The sequence below is a fragment of the Cygnus olor genome, chromosome 7, assembly GCF_009769625.2.
Source record: "Cygnus olor isolate bCygOlo1 chromosome 7, bCygOlo1.pri.v2, whole genome shotgun sequence".
NCBI classification, from domain to species: Eukaryota; Metazoa; Chordata; class Aves; order Anseriformes; family Anatidae; genus Cygnus; species Cygnus olor.
Window position 1 is genome coordinate 13,981,901 of NC_049175.1, and position 10,622 is coordinate 13,992,522.

Sequence of the window (10,622 nt, forward strand, 5' to 3'; positions counted from 1 at the left end):
TGCAGGAGGCCATTGTTTTGGGGAAAAGACAATTAAAAAAAAAAAAGCTATACAAACCTTGGGCACATAACTAATTTTTGTTGAAGTTTTAACCCTTTATTATCTCTGAAAGGTTATTGTTCCTCATGTGTTAAGGGGGTCTAAAGAGAAATCAGTATCTAAATTTTTTATAATCCTGTAAGACGACATGCTGGAAAACATACAGGTCCATGAGAGGGGCTGCATTTGTTATTGATTACAAACCCTTTTACATCCATGATCAGGTCCCTAATTCCGAATGGCTGGGAGAACAGCCTTCCATTTTAATTGTCAATACGTTTTTAAAATGTGTTGTCTTACTTTTATAGCAGAAACTTCTAAATGTATTGCATAGCCTTAGTATTTTCCTGGGGGTCTGTGCAGCCTTCCTTCCCATGCTCCAGAGTTGGAGAAGGAGTAAAAATTGGGTGAGGTGAGAACAGTGGCAAGAAGCATGGTTTTGCAAGGATGGAGTGTTTATTAATTTTTATATCATAAAAATCTGAATTGTGTTTATGCATTGAAGCCTCAGGGAGTTGATGTGACTGAGAACTTGACCCAGACAAAATTAAACATGGGTAATGGTTATGGAGCTGGTAACTGCACAGAGCCACCCCGCAAGGCAATTCCCCTCAGGACAGGTAGGGAGTTACAGCTGTTTGGGCATGGGCCCTGTGTGAGGCACAAATCCACTGCTCTTTCATCACAAAGACCTACTTGCAGGTCTTTGCTATCACAGCTATTAGTTTTATTTTTGTCCTCTGTTGCACGAAGCATGGGTGATGGCTAACGGATGCTAAGTGTTTGTCCCCCTCTCACCTTGCTCTGGGCAATCTGTTCCTGCTCCCTTTCCAGTTCAGCCCAGGCTTTCTGCAGTGAGTTGGTTCAGAGAGCTGAACTCATTGGAAACCAATCCCACACATAATTACTGCTTTTCTGCTGTCTTGATTTCCTTGATTTGGCTCATTCTGGGAGGGACAAGTGCCTTTTCTAGATGCAATGGAAAAGGTGAAAGTCTGTGGCTGGGGAAGGGGAACAGGATTGCTAGACTGTCATTAAAGAGGCTTAACTTCAACATCACATGTTGCTCTTCATCTCCTGTTGCCACTCTTCTATCTTTGCACAAGATTTGAGGACAAATGTAACCTGGAATAGGAACTGTGAAATACCTGCTGTCAAAACATATTTTCCTTTGGTCATCTCTGTTTAGTTTGACCCTCACCAGAATAAATAATACCTACCTATTGTGCAGCGGATCTGAAGGGCAACCTGCAGCGGGCTGCTCTGTACCTACCCACTGCTGGCAGCAAAGACACTGGCATTGCATCAGCTCACGCTTGGATTGATGAAGCATAAGGAGAAATTGAGTGCAACCTATTTTCCCATAACTATATGAGCTTTGCAATGTGGCTAGCAATAAAAACTGGATTTTGTTAACAAATTCAGTAGATATAAATTGGGCAAGCAGATGGGAAGCTATCAAATAGATACTGTGCCAAAGTAACAATGTTGCAAAATTACTTCTTAAAAGAAAAGCCAGAAACAAACCAGGATCTGCTACATTAAAAAATGCTGACTTCTTGGACTTCAGTCAACACAAACCTTTCCTTCTCAAATAGTGGGACTCTGCAACTGGAGCAGTCTCCTTCAGGATGTTTTGGCATCTCATTCACTGACGAAAAGCCATTCCTGTGGCTTTCTGCTTCTCCAATATGTGTTCATGTAAATTGGTGGGTAGGAGAGGTAATTGCAGGAAAATACCACATTCAGTGTCAATCAAAGTCTGTTGGGAATTTGTGTTGAACAAATAGAGATCCAAGAAGAAAAGTGTTAGTGTTAACGCTACGGTGTAAGTACGTAAAAGCAACAGGCCTCCTGTAGCTTGAATATTCTGTGTAGTTTTCAAAATACTGGTGTTAAGCAGAGCTGGACGGGCCCTCATGCAGAATCACACCTCTTTCATTAGGTCTTACCCCACTTAAAGTCACTGTGGTCTCAGCTGAGGACGATGCATCCCTTGGGATCTTGACCTGATCACCCGTGACCTCTCTCCTCTCCTTTTTTTCTGGATGCAGATCCAGATGTTCATGTTGACCATGTTCCTTTTTCATATCACTGCTCTAATCCATCTGTGGGAAAACAAGCAGCACGTTTGATCTGTGAAGCATGGTGGGGTGCTCCGGATCGTAGGCAGCTGACTGGCTGTCGGAGACCTCCTTCAGCAGTCTGCTGCTGTCCTTAACATGTAGCAAAACCCCAGAACAGCCCATAAAGCTACAGTTATTGGCACGAGCTTAAGTAATAATTATTAATATGGCGTTGTGCAAATTTCATAAAGAAAAATAATGTTCCTGTGAATGGACAGTGGGGCCTCAGCCTCCCTACTTTCTTCTCTTTTAAATCTGATATTGACTAAACCTGCATATTAAAAACATACTTCTACAATGAAGGAAGGAAGACATATCAATTGCTTTTGTCAGCTCAACTGTTTTTGTGATCTGCATGAGGAAAATGAGGGCGATAAAATGGAAAAAGCAATCCAGGCATCAAAGCACCGGTAACGATCTGTCTGGGTCAGCAGATGTATTTTTATGAGTTTGAAATTATCATTGTAAATTAGAAAAATGGACTGCATTATGGTGAGACCAAGAGCTGGGCAGTTTGCACAAGTGCTTCTCTTTGTTTTTGTGTTGCTAAACAAATTAAACCAAAATCATGGCCTGTACACATCCTTTTAATTAAATTACAGTTATTCTTAAAGCTAATTAAAAGTCATCTAACTGGATGTGGAGCAAGCAGACTCCAGATCTCCTCCCCTCTGTGGTGGTGCCTCGAAGGGTCTGACAAGCAGCCAGGCTTAATAACCAACCCCTCTGAGCCGATAACCAACCCCTCTGAGCTTCAGCATCGCTTGGGGCAAGGCTAGGAGCTGTTTTGACACTGATAACCTGCATTTGCTTTGCAAAGTCTGTCTGGAGAAGTAAAACAATGAATCGCTTGGTCTGTGGAGGCTGGCGTACCTCTAGGAGAACAGCAAAGACGGAAATCTTGAGCACGTCCTTGATTTTTGCTTCTTTCTTGACCCCTTTTCACTTTCAAAGCTTCTATCTCACCTGGTCTCACAAGCAGCTGCGCCGTGCATTGGAGTGGCTGGCAGGACAGCTGGCGTGGGAAGCCGGAGAAGTGAATCAGAGGTCGTTATAATGCAGAATGTTTTTGCCAGCAGGAAAGGAAGGTGCCGCTTTCAGGCCTCAATTATGCTAGCTTTGGTTTAAATGGAAGTAGCTCCCCGGGCACAAAAATCAGCTAGGTTCAAGAGAGGACAAAGGGAGAATAAAAGTGGGAGAGAATCAGACAGTTGAAAAGCAGTTGCAGGAAACGGAATTTTCCCTTAGAGTGCATCAAAATAAAAGAATTTTAACTTTGTTGCTTGTGAAGCACACTAGCATGATAGGATAGTAAGAGAAATCCTTGATTTATTCACACAAAAATAGAGCCAGGGAATTGCAGAAGAGCTCCCTTAATGTCACCTGTATTGTCCTTAAATCCCAATGTGGCTCTCTCTGTTGGGGCCACGGCTCTATATTCCACGTGACTCTCGAGACAGTGGAAACCAAGGCTCAGTTTTTGCCTTTTGGTGACTCTATCACGTGGCACAGAAAATTCCAGCTCTTGCACTGCGGTTCATGTTACTAAATGCAGAATATTTGGGTTGTCTTTTCTCAAGGATGTCAGTGGGAGCTTTCCTCTTGGAATATGTTTGGAAAAGATCCTTTGGTCCTCTCATATAATTCAGTGCCATTTCCACGCTGCACCCCTGACTGCGGAGTGCTGCCAAATATGCTGAGTTTGGAGGCTGATATGTTGGTCTGCAGCAGCCTCCTAGAGCCTCGTCTCTTGCTGATGCAATTCCTATGTGTGAAATAAGCAGTTTTCCTCTTCAAAGGAACAGTGTTTAGCCTACATGGTCCATCTGCAGGTCAGACCCCTATGACGAACGTCTGTGGGTTTCCCCAGTCCCTGGCTACTACTTAATGCGAGGTTATGAAACCTGTGGGCCCCAACTCTCCCTCTTCAGCCTCCCTCAGCAGCACAAAGGTTCCAGCATTACAAGAGCAAATCACTGTGCTGCTAATAACGAAAGCTGCCTACATACCATGCACGTCCTGACAGCTGCTTAAACTCCTGCCCTTGCACAGCTCACATAGCAAAGGCCAATGCACGACCGTCTGTGAAGGGAAGGTGATTTTATTTCCAACAAAATCGATTTTTCTCGCTCGTGTTCCTTCTTGCCTTTCTCAGGTCCTCAGCTGCTTCCCCAGGAGATGCCAGGTGCTAGTGTGGGACGTGTCCCAGACTGGGCACAGCAGCAGCTTTAGGCCACGCTGCTGATTTATTGTTTGTCTCCTTCCTCCCATCAGGGCTTTGTGGGGTGCTCAGAGCCAGGGAACTGAGCCTCCGGGTTTCTCCTGCAAGGCCGGGGAGGCTGCTGCATGGGGCTGCTGCGCCCTGTGCCTGTAGCCCTGCGTGGGTCAGCTCAGCTTTGCACTTACTCTTCCTGATTTTCAGAGCTGAAGCATTTTTTTGTTATATTTTTCTTCGGTGTCTCATGACAAGGATCCTGTTTGTTTGTGGAGAGCATTCCAATTTCGAGCTCTCTTGACTCTGGTCCCACAGTTGCTAGCGACCTTCCTGGGACGCTTTGACAGCTTCAGATTTCTTTTCTTTTTCCCTGCCTTTCCTCCAGGAGATAAAACTCACAACCAGCAGCTTAATTCCACCATTAGCACATTTTTTTCCAAAACACATTGCAGGAATTCTGGCTTGTACACCACTGTCTATCTTAAACATAACAAATATCCCATGCACCATTCCTACACATGGGAATATTCTTTATTTTTTATTTTTGGCATTTTCCCTGGCTGCAGATCCTCGTCACAGTGAGGAGACCCTGGAGCCCCACAGGTGCCCCTCTGCTCTGTGGTGCTGCCCTGGCCCTGGCTCTTACTGACAACGTGAGCATCCCACTGGCACAGCAAGATAAACCCTGGGATGGGTCTGGATGAAGAGATGCAAAACTCGTGGCCGAGCTGGCTGCTCCCCATGGGGCTTTTAGCTTTTGGCCTAAAGCTATTTTAATTAAAAATAATTTTAATGCATTGTTCGTGGTCAAAGATTGATCAGACTTGATTTTTGTTCTGCACCAGTATTGTCCATTGGTGGTGATTGCTTTTTGCTATTTTTTTTTTTGTACTCAGATGCAGACAGCATAAGCTGGACTCTGTTTGCGTTTCAGCTGTGCAATGCCTTTAGCTGCCCAGTGAGACATCCCAACAAATCAATGCTCTACTTACCTGGGCAGGCGGTGACAACCTTGTCAGTCCGGCGTTGCACCTGGGTTAACATGGGGATTTGGTTAAATAAGGATAACACTTTGTATATCATGAGAGTATTTTGTGGAGGGCCAGAGCTGCTGTGGTGCTGGAGATGCTCTGTGACTTGTGCCACTCACTGCTGGAAACCTCCCTGAATTTCTCTCTCCTGCGTAGAGATCTACATTTATTTTCTTCAGCAGCAGCTGAGGTACTGCCGACGTTAAAAAGAGCTGCTCTGCCCCAATAAAATGCACAGACAGTGCGTTAAACTTGACCAAGACAGGTTTACTACAGCCTATCTCTTGGCTTTGTAAATGTGTACAAGAGAAACCATTCTATAGAGAAGGCACAGAGAAGTAATGGAGCTCTTATATCACCAGAGTTGTGGTAACTAACGTTAGGACTAATTATTAGTTACTGGTGGTAATAAGCAGCAGCACTCTCCCAGGGGAAGCTGTCGCACATGCTCAGTGTGATGTGTTACTGAGAAATACTGACACATTTTATTTTAAGAAAAGGTGTTTTTAAGACATCTGTCCATGATTCCCTCAGCTGTGTGGCTGTAATAGATACGTGCTTTTAAAATCTGTGAGGGTTATGCTGCCTTGCAAAATCAGGTGGACAAAAACGAGACCCCCTAGAAGATAGCGGTATGAATACTGGGCAGTGCAGTGCCTCCAGGAGGAAAGGCCACGGCCTTTGAACGAGATAAGGATCGGAAGAAACATCTAAATCCTCTGTGCAGCCTCATGAGGTGACAGGCAGTGAGGGGGTGGTGGTGAGGGAGGGGGACGCTGCAGCGTCTGGATGCATTTGGCAGCTGGGATGTGGGAGAAATCCCAGCTTTTGCCTCTGATTGAGCTTCCACCCCTCAGATGAAGCTCATTAATCACAATTTCCTCAATAAATTGGCCTTTGGAAGTAGGTTAGTGATGAGCTGATAACCAGCAGCAATGCCCGGGTCAGGAAAGAGGGTTTTGAGCAAGAGGGCACTGGCTGCTGCCTGCAATGTTTCCTCTTGCCCCTGAGGATGGCAGCAGTGATATTTGCCAGCAGCACGCACAGCAGCCCAGCTGTGCAGCGGGACTTCAAGCAGAAACCTTAGCAGTGTGCCTGAGAGCATCGTGTTAACCTGCTGACTTATGGAGAAAAAAAAAAGGAAAACGCTGTTTTTCAAAATCTCCCTACTTATTTACTAAGGTAATAGTCAGTAGGAACTGAAATAATAACAGGATTAATTATTTTATTTCTTTATTTCCCTCCTAGTGGAGGGGCTTGCAGGGAGCTTCTCGCCCCTACCAGCAGCAAGGAGAGGCATCTTCCTCCCTCTGGCACCTACAGGCAGAGGGGGAGATGGCCAGAGAAGCCCACCCCCACCTCCTCTGGTGGGCAGAGTCTGAACTTGGAGCCAGCTCCCCTGCAGGTACACAGAACTTAATGGAAGGCTGCTCAAGTTTTTTTTAATCTCCTCAGCTGGGCTCTGGATACAACATTTCCTGCAGGTGAATGCCTGTGTTGTGAGAGTTGCAGCCCCTCGTACCCAGCAAGGGTTCACTAGGACATCATCATAAGGGCAGAGCCCTCCAAATCAAGGGTGGTATTGAGCTGTAAGGTGCAACCAAGGAATCAATTCTCTGTCACTTGATGAAGACTCTTCCTTTTTTTTATTTTTTTAATAGTAAGTAAGGATTTGATTTGGCAGTCTATCTCATCCGAAATTGTTGCTAAGAGAGACCACATGGGACCTGGCTATCCCCACCCTTGGTGAAAGGGTACTTGAGAGTCCTCAACAGCTACTGGGGCTGCATGTTACAGCAGTGCCCTCTCCTTGGATCCATGCTGCCAAATATTCCTGCCATATGAAGTCATTCCACTCTTCCTAAACGTCTTCCCTATTTTTTTGAAGTAAAGGGACTTTGCTGGCTCCCCCTTCCAAGCACATGCCTGGAAGGTTTCCCTGGCTGGTTGTCCCCAGCTCGTGTCTGCGCATAGAGGCACGAGGCTACTGAGATGCCAGACCGTGGAAGGAAGGCAGCTTGTATTTTAAGGAAATCCAAAAGTATATAAAAGAAAAATAATAATGCTATTTCAGGCCTTCCAGCTGCTTCTCAGCCTTTAGGAGCATTAATAATGCTGCAAAATAACAGAGTTATTTGTGGAAAAAGTGAGACTGTTGAAAGTCATTCTGATTTTCTCTCCTTCTCTGATTCTCTCATTTTCCCTCCCATCACTCCTTCTTGGTGGTTCTTGAAATAGCAGCCACAAAATGTGTTTTTAATTAAATAGAAGAGAGCAAAAACTTTCCAAAGCATCCTCCTGCATTGGTGCCAGGGCACATACAGCTCCCTCTGACAGGATGATGGGACAGCCTGTTCCCACTAATGCACCGATGTCTGGGATTATTTTGGAAGAGTTTGAGTAACCTGTTAGGTGGTAGCTGCCTTCACTGAGAACACACTACCTGCTGCTATCCCAGCTGGGATGGGAAAACAGCTCCTTTGGGGCCCAGTGGATTGCATCAGGGCAACTCAGCTGATTTTGGCAGAAATAATGACTGTAGCTTTTGAGGCTCAGGTGCAAATGGCCCAACCAGCAGCACCTTCCCTTCCTTTTAAAGCCCACGAGAGAGCAGCCAGCCAGGTATTGCAGTTTGGCTCTTTAATGGTGTGTTGTGGTCTTTTTATTTTATTTGGCCTACTAGTATGACATTGTTGGACATCAACAGAAAATATGAAATATGTTCCTCTTTTCATTTGGGGGAGCTATTACATTAATTTATGGAGGACCTGAGTTTGTTCTGCTGCTAGTCAGCCATCCTATCTGATTGCATCCTCTGACTGGTGCAGGGGAAACATCGTAGTGGAGCTTGCAAGTTCATCAGGAAAATGGCTCTGTCATGCACAAAATGCAATGCTGAATTAACAAAGCACCCTGGTATGCCTGTGTGCTGTCTTGTAGAGGTGAAGTCTTCCCACAGCTCCCCGCTTTCCCCTTTGTGCTCAAACTGACTTTTCAAAGTCTTCCAAGTCTTCCTGTTTTTTTTTTTTGAAATAACAGAATATTGTCTCTTCTATTTCATATTACTATTTCTCATCTTGTGAGAAATACAATTTTCTGTTTGCTTTTGTGATGGAGATAGAAATATCACCGTGACTGATTCTTAACCTTTTTTTTTTTTTTTTTAAACATTCAGCTTGTGCACTGGTATTTCTCCTTAAAATCCACTCAGAAGAAGTTTGTGGGGATTGGGGTGGTGAACAGGTGAGATGCTGACATGGGTCCTCGCATGTGAAATAGAGGTCGCTGCTCTGCTCCCTACTGCTTTCTTGTTCGAGGGAGTCTGAAAGAGCCAGCGTCTGCTTTGGGAATGAAATACATGAAGTGAGTAAGGGATCAGTAAAGCTGGGAATTTCTTGGGAAAGCTTCTCCTTCCTGATGAGAGGTTGAGGGGAGTGCTGCTTGTAGCAGGGTTCCCCAAGAGGCTCCAGCAACAGAAGCCCTGTGGAGGGAGCTTTGTCTCAGCACAGCTTTACCACTTTTCGTTGAAGCAAAACTTGAGCTTTAAAGAGGTGGTGTCGGGCATGTGAAGGTAGATGTATTGGTGAGCGATGCAAAAGGGAACTGCTTGATTTACCCCTGCTTTTTATAAGCCTCAGATGTTGTTAGTGAAGTGAGTGTGAGCTGTACTCACCCCTGCCTCTGCTGGTCGTGTTCAAGAGGTTTTCATCAGTGCTTAAGGCCAGCTCAATCTTCTGTGCTAAATACTGTCTCTTTCTGGAATAGAGAAACAGTAAGTTAAGTAAGACTACAAATTATAGGCTGCAGGAGTCTTTTCTGGATTTATGTATTTTCTTTTTGGTAAAGGCTTTTCAGGTCTTTTAAGTATTATTGCTGTCTTTAAGGGGCCAATTATGTGACAGGATGGGCAAATTGAGACCCAGCCACCTGAGATCTTTGTTTAAAGACAAAGCCAACAAAAAGCAGCACTCTTCTGTGTGATGTTTCTAAATTGGGAGGACTTAATTGTTGAAGCGTTTACAAATCTCTGAAGAGGGCCTGCTGAGAAGCCATACAACCTCAAACGGGAGAAAAGAAAGGAGGAGAAAATGAAAAACAACAACAAAACACATAGTTTAAACCCTCCCCACGTTGGAGGCTGACCTGGGCTTCGTATGGGGTTCTTCAGCTGAGGGCAGGTGGGCGAGACTTGCCGCCTCCTGCTCTCTGTTGGTGTTTCTGAGGGGAGCCAGGTCAGAAATGCCGACAGGAAACCTCGTGGTAAGAAACGCGCTATTTCTTCTGGTGAACTACCAGTTGTTTTCAGTGAAAAGCTTTTGAGTAAAATATGCTGCTGGCTTTTTTGAAGGAAAACACCTGTTTGGAGGCAGTTTCGCGCCCTGAGGAGAGCAAGGCACTGCTGATGGCGGCCATTACCGGCACTGGCAGCCATTACCGCCTCATTGCTGCGTAGCTCGTTAATGCTCCATTTACCCCAAAAACAAGCGCAGATTTTATTTTATCTTTAACCTCATGGTGTAGCTGCTCTGCACCCTGGGGGGCGGTGAGATGGTCCTGGGCTACCCTGAGGAGAGCCCCTGGCCGCGAGGGAGCCTTTGGTGCCTGTTGCTGTTCAGGTGGGTAAACCCAATTTTACTGCTTTGAAACCACTCGCTGCCTCTGAAGCATGTTCTTGTGTGGAAAAATAATTGAGGGTGTGGAGACAAAAGGGAGGACTGCAGTTTGGGTCCTTTGGGATACCACTCAGGGTGTTTGGCCTCATGTCTGGGGATGTCTACTGAGATACTGGAAAGGTCTGTAGGAGCAGCAGCCACCATCTTGTATGTTAGATAGCATACTGTATGCTATGTGTACAGGCGATCTTGGCCTACGTGACAGAAAACTTCATTTCCTCCTCAGCTAATGAGGGGGAAGGCAACATACACTTCTAAATACATAATCTTTGGGTTGTCTTGTACCCCTAGGTCTGCAGAAGTTGAGGATGTGTGAAGCAGTCCTGGAACCGCATGAAGCCACACAGAGGCCAGCGTGCCAGGTGAGCACTGGTGGCTTCTGAAGAGAAGCTGTGTCTTCACTGTCCTTTGGGCAGTGAGGCTGTGTACCTACCATCTTTAAACCCCCTCCTGCTCCCCCTGTGGGTTGCCTGCATGTGCTCTCTTTGGGAAAAGGTGGCTTATATTTTCAGTCTGCTCCATTTGAGCAAGTGCCACT

At 45.5% G+C, this 10,622-nt stretch overlaps 1 long non-coding RNA gene across 1 annotated transcript; it reads right to left on the bottom strand.

The window, feature by feature from the left end:
* Window positions 1-639: 639 nt before the first annotated feature.
* On the bottom strand, window positions 640-3,306 carry LOC121073358. The gene is made up of 3 exons (XR_005821644.1): window positions 3,132-3,306; window positions 1,992-2,147; window positions 640-1,008 (listed from the first exon to the last, which is right to left on the bottom strand). It is a non-coding gene; the product is annotated as an uncharacterized LOC121073358 (long non-coding RNA).
* Between the last annotated feature and the right edge of the window lie 7,316 nt (window positions 3,307-10,622).